Below are 6,030 nucleotides of genomic sequence, written 5' to 3' on the forward strand. Positions count from 1 at the left end.
CCGTTCATTCCGTGTAGCGTAAACCCAGTATTAAACATACAATTATTTTACCACAGAACTTTAAAGCTATCAACTCTTACTAAGTCCTCAACTACAACTAACTACATAAATCACCACCGTATACATGACATCAAAACAAATGAAATACCGTATACAAAAAGGTGGTAGTCAGTCAGACAATCCAATCCGCCAATAGATCTCCAGCGGAGAAAGGCCACGAAGAACGGAGAGGTGTAGTCCACGGACGCAAAGAGTGGATCCGATCCTGGGTAAACTCTCTTAGGCTACAAAACACACGTTTAACGGCAACAAAACAAACAGAATAGAGAAGCTTCGGCACTGAGGGTTGAACACATCCTCATTCACGTCTCCATCACAACCCCACTTTTGTGCAGCTGATGCTGGCTATTTAATTGGGAATTAAAGGGAAAGCGCCCTATTGGAAGGAGCTGCACTGAGACGGTTCAGAATAATTCAGGGCCGTCACAACGTGTTACTGCTGGGCACGTGTTAGTGCTGGGCACGTGTTACTGCTGGGCTCTGTTACTGCTGGGCTCGTGTTACTGCTGGGCACGTGTTAGTGCTGGGCACGTGTTACTGCTGGGCTCTGTTACTGCTGGGCTCGTGTTACTGCTGGGCTCGTGTTACTGCTGGGCACGTGTTACTGCTGGGCTCGTGTTACTGCTGGGCACGTGTTAGTGCTGGGCCCACCGTGTGTTACTGCTGGGCCCACCGTGTTAGTGCTGGGCCCACCGTGTTACTGCTGGGCCCACCGTGTTAGTGCTGGGCCCACCGTGTTACTGCTGGGCCCACCGTGTTACTGCTGGGCCCACCGTGTTAGTGCTGGGCCCACCGTGTTACTGCTGGGCCCACCGTGTTACTGCTGGGCTCGTGTTACTGCTGGGCCCACCGTGTTACTGCTGGGCCCACCGTGTTAGTGCTGGGCCCACCGTGTTAGTGCTGGGCCCACCGTGTTACTGCTGGGCTCGTGTTACTGCTGGGCTCGTGTTACTGCTGGGCTCGTGTTAGTGCTGGGCCCACCGTGTTAGTGCTGGGCCCACCGTGTTAGTGCTGGGCCCACCGTGTTAGTGCTGGGCCCACCGTGTTAGTGCTGGGCCCACCGTGTTACTGCTGGGCCCACCGTGTTACTGCTGGGCACGTGCTGCTGGGCCCACCGTGTTACTGCTGGGCCCACCTTGTTAGTGCTGGGCCCACCGTGTTACTGCTGGGCCCACCGTGTTACTGCTGGGCCCACCGTGTTAGTGCTGGGCCCACCGTGTTACTGCTGGGCCCACCGTGTTACTGCTGGGCCCACCGTGTTACTGCTGGGCCCACCGTGTTACTGCTGGGCCCACCGTGTTACTGCTGGGCCCACCGTGTTACTGCTGGGCCCACCGTGTTACTGCTGGGCCCACCGTGTTAGTGCTGGGCCCACCGTGTTACTGCTGGGCTCGTGTTACTGCTGGGCTCGTGTTACTGCTGGGCTCGTGTTAGTGCTGGGCCCACCGTGTTAGTGCTGGGCCCACCGTGTTAGTGCTGGGCCCACCGTGTGCTGGGCCCAGTGCTGGGCCCACCGTGTTAGTGCTGGGCCCACCGTGTTACTGCTGGGCCCACCGTGTTACTGCTGGGCCCACCGTGTGGGCCCACCGTGTGCTGGGCCCACCGTGTGTTACTGCTGGGCCCACCGTGTTACTGCTGGGCCCACCTTGTTAGTGCTGGGCCCACCGTGTTACTGCTGGGCCCACCGTGTTACTGCTGGGCCCACCGTGTTACTGCTGGGCCCACCGTGTTAATGCTGGGCCCACCGTGTTACTGCTGGGCCCACCGTGTTACTGCTGGGCCCACCGTGTTAGTGCTGGGCCCACCGTGTTACTGGGCTTGTGTTTTTAATGAAGAAGTGTTCTGAAGAACCTCAGGGCTGTGGCTGACTGATAACGTCATGAGGCGCTTCTGTACATCTGTCTTTACACTGTCTACTGTACAGTAGTCTGATGCAGAGTTTCCCACTGTCCCCGTCCCGGGGCCCCCTGTCCCCGTCCCGGGGCCCCCTGTCCCCGTCCCGGGCCCCCTGTCCTCATCCCGGGCCCCCTGTCCCCGTCCCGGTGCCCCCCGTCCCGGTGCCCCCTGTCCCCATCCCGGTGCCCCCTGTCCCCGTCCTGGGTCACCTGTCCCCATCCCGGGTCCCGTGTCCCCGTCCCGGGTCCCCTGTCCCGGGCCACCTGTCCCCGTCCCGGTGCCCCCTGTCCCCGTCCCGGGCCCCCTGTCCCCATCCCGGGCCCCCATGCCCCAGCACTACACAGCTGATTTCAAATAACCATCTCCTCATTAAGTTTTGGTACCGTTTTGGTACGCAAAACAACGCCGGATTCAAAACTTCAAATTTTTCAATATAAATTACTATACAAAATTCTTGCAACCAATAGAATGTTATATATATGGGGGATACATTCTTCCCAGCTCTGCAGATTCTGCTGTGAGGAGGCAGAGTCATTAGATCATTTATTTTGGTATTGTCCATATGTAGCTCATTTTTGGTCACAGGTCCAGGAATGGCTGAAGAATTGCAACATTTGCCTAGAACTAACACTATAGATAGCAATACTGGGTGATTTGAAAAGCCATAGTCAATCAATAATATAATAATTATTTTAGCAAAAAGTTTATTTTTAATTTACAATCTGTAGAAGCTATGAGAATAGGAAGGTTCAATTATTTTGTGAATGGATGGTGTTAAGAGACAGATGGGAGGGGTTAAATGGAGCTGAAGGGTGGGACTGGATGGTGTTGAGAGATAGATGGGAGGGGTTGAATGGAGCTGAAGGGTGGGACTGGATGGTGTTGAGAGACAGATGGGAGGGGTTGAGTGGAGCAGAAGGGTGGGACTGGATGGTGTTGAGAGACAGATGGGAGGGGTTGAGTGGAGCAGAAGGGTGGGACTGGATGGTGTTGAGAGACAGATGGGAGGGGTTGAGTGGAGCAGAAGGGTGGGACTGGATGGTGTTGAGAGACAGATGGGAGGGGTTGAGTGGAGCAGAAGGGTGGGACTGGATGGTGTTTCGATGGGAGGGGTTAAATGGAGCTGAAGGGCGGGACTGGATGGTGTTTCGATGGGAGGGGTTAAATGGAGCTGAAGGGCGGGACTGGATGGTGTTGAGAGACAGATGGGAGGGGTTGAATGGAGCTGAAGGGTGGGACTGGATGGTGTTGAGAGACAGATGGGAGGGGTTGAGTGGAGCTGAAGGGTGGGAATATTAACAAGATAACCAATGTAAAACCTACGGGATCTGTAAAATGTATTTAGGTTCAGACCTTTTGTGAAGTAGCACAGTTACAAATATAAATCAAACTGGATGGACATCAGAAATAGAGGAAGGACTAAGAACAAACAAGAGAGAACTATTGTAAAGTAGACTGTCTGTAGAGTGTATAAGATGTATGGATTGAAGGTAGAAGCAGAAGTGTTTATTAGTTTACTCCAATTGGGGGATTGGTGGAAGGGTTAGGGGGGAATAATAATAAAGGTATATTCTTTAAAAAAGTATGTATGTCTATATAGGTATGTGTATATGTATGTCTATATAGGTATGGGTATGTATATATGTATGTCTATATAGGTATGTGTATGTGTATATGTATGTCTATATAGGTATGTGTATGTGTATATGTATGTCTATATAGGTATGTGTATGTCTATGTAGGTATGGGTATGTATATATGTATGTCTATATAGGTATGTGTATGTCTATATAGGTATGGGTATGTATATATGTATGTCTATATAGGTATGTGTATGTGTATATGTGTATATGTATGTCTATATAGGTATGTGTATATATATATATATATATATATGCATGCGTGTATGGATATATATATTTACCAAAACAATATGGGGGATTGGAAATGATGCAGACAATTACATTGGAAGCAACATTCTTTCTGCAATATTAAGCTGATCCACCCTCTAAAAAAATGTTGTTTTTTTTAAATAAAAAAAATTAAAAAGTTTTGGTACTGTTTTTGGTAGACCCTGGCCTGATGTACAGTAAAGGACCTATTTCTGTGAATGAACTGTTGACTGCAAACAATTTCCACTAGATGGCACTGTTCTCTAGATGGCAAACTTCTAACAGCTGTTATCCTAGAGCAGGGGGTTTCAACCTCTCCTCTGGGAGCCCCAGCTGCACTATTCTAGAGCTAGTACAAGTCTACAACTAAATTGTAAAACGTCTTGTAGTCCCTGAAGAGAGGTTTGAAAACCACTGTCTTCGAGGACAATAATTAGATTAAATATTTCTCTCTATTTTCTTTCAGACTTCCTATATATATATATATATATATATATATGAAGTCTGAAAGAAAATATTTAATATATACTGTAATTTCTGGACTATTAAGTGCACCTGAATATAAGCCGCACCCACTGAATTTTAAAAAATGATATATTTTGTACATAAATAAGCCGCACATGTCTATAAGCCCCAGGTGCCTACCGGTACATTGAAACAAATGGACTTTACACAGCCTTTAACGAAACAGGGCTTGTAACAAAAATGAATAGGCTTTAACAAAACAGGGCTTGTAACAAAAATGAATAGGCTTTAACGAAACAAGGCTTGTAACAAAAAATGTAAAAATAGTGAATTTGCGGAAGTTTGAAACTTTTTCTGACACAGACTCGTCCGTACCCTGATGGACAGGTCTTTACGTCTCATAAATCTTAGACGCCACGATAGTCCACCTCTAAAATCCTCAAACTTCATTGCGGTGGCGATTGTTTTGGCTTTCAGTCGGATCTGCACAGTTGAAACACCTCGGCCGTCTGCTCTCTGTGTGTTGACCCAGTCTTCAAGCTCATTTTCTAGTTTGGGCCATCTGCTTTTCTTCCCTCTGAAAGCTTTTGTTGTCTTTTTGCACTGAGTCAGTTCCTCACACTGCTTTCCAACGTCTTATCATCGACTCATTAAGGCCAAGCTCCCGTGCAGCAGCTCTATTTCCTTTTCCAACAGCCAGATCGATCGCCTTCAACTTGAAAGCTGCATCATATGCATTTCTCCGTGTCTTTGCCATGATGAGGGTGACAAAATTACTACCGTAATCAGAATGATGGGATGTTTGAGCGCGCTCGATTTACGTCACATTGTGTGACGGTGCTCAGTTTTTTGGCGGCATGAATCTTGTGAAAGCGGGAAAAATCCATAAATTAGCAGCGTCATTGTATAAACCGCGAGGTTCAAAGCGTGGGAAAAAAGTAGAGGCTTATAGTCTGGAAATTACGGTAATCTGCCAGTCTGTGGCTCTGTCTCTCTGTCTCTGTGTGTGTGTAGCCAGTGACTGACTATTGTAGAGATCGATAGCCTTAGGACACAGCAAGGGAAGGATGAGGGAAGTGACGTAACATTTACTTAAGATATCTTCCTTTTCAATAGCACTCTGCTGTGGACACAGATCGCATAAAGACTGTGATCCACCTAAAGTCTTGGGGACATGTTGTTTTGTAAAGGACAGAAAGGCCCTCCCACTGAACATGCTCACAATTTACCCCCTTTAGGGACGACATTAAGATCCAACACGGATCTTCGTCAGGTCCCCTGGTTGGATGGATTTTCGTCAGGTCCCCTGGTTGGATGGATCTTCGTCAGGTCCCCTGGTTGGATGGATCTTCGTCAGGTCCCCTGGTTGGATGGATCTTAGCCATGTCCCCTGGTTGGATGGATCTTCGTCCCCTGGTTGGATGGAGGTCCCCTGGTTGGATGGATCTTAGCCATGTCCCCTGGTTGGATGGATCTTCACCAGGTCCCCTGGTTGGATGGATCTTCACCAGGTCCCCTGGTTGGATGGATCTTCACCAGGTCCCCTGGTTGGATGGATCTTAGCCATGTCCCCTGGTTGGATGGATCTTCACCAGGTCCCCTGGTTGGATGGATCTTCACCAGGTCCCCTGGTTGGATGGATCTTCACCAGGTCCCCTGGTTGGATGGATCTTAGCCATGTCCCCTGGTTGGATGGATCTTAGCCAGGTCCCCTGGT

The sequence above is a fragment of the Oncorhynchus tshawytscha genome, linkage group LG21 (genome assembly GCF_018296145.1).
Source record: "Oncorhynchus tshawytscha isolate Ot180627B linkage group LG21, Otsh_v2.0, whole genome shotgun sequence".
NCBI classification, from domain to species: Eukaryota; Metazoa; Chordata; class Actinopteri; order Salmoniformes; family Salmonidae; genus Oncorhynchus; species Oncorhynchus tshawytscha.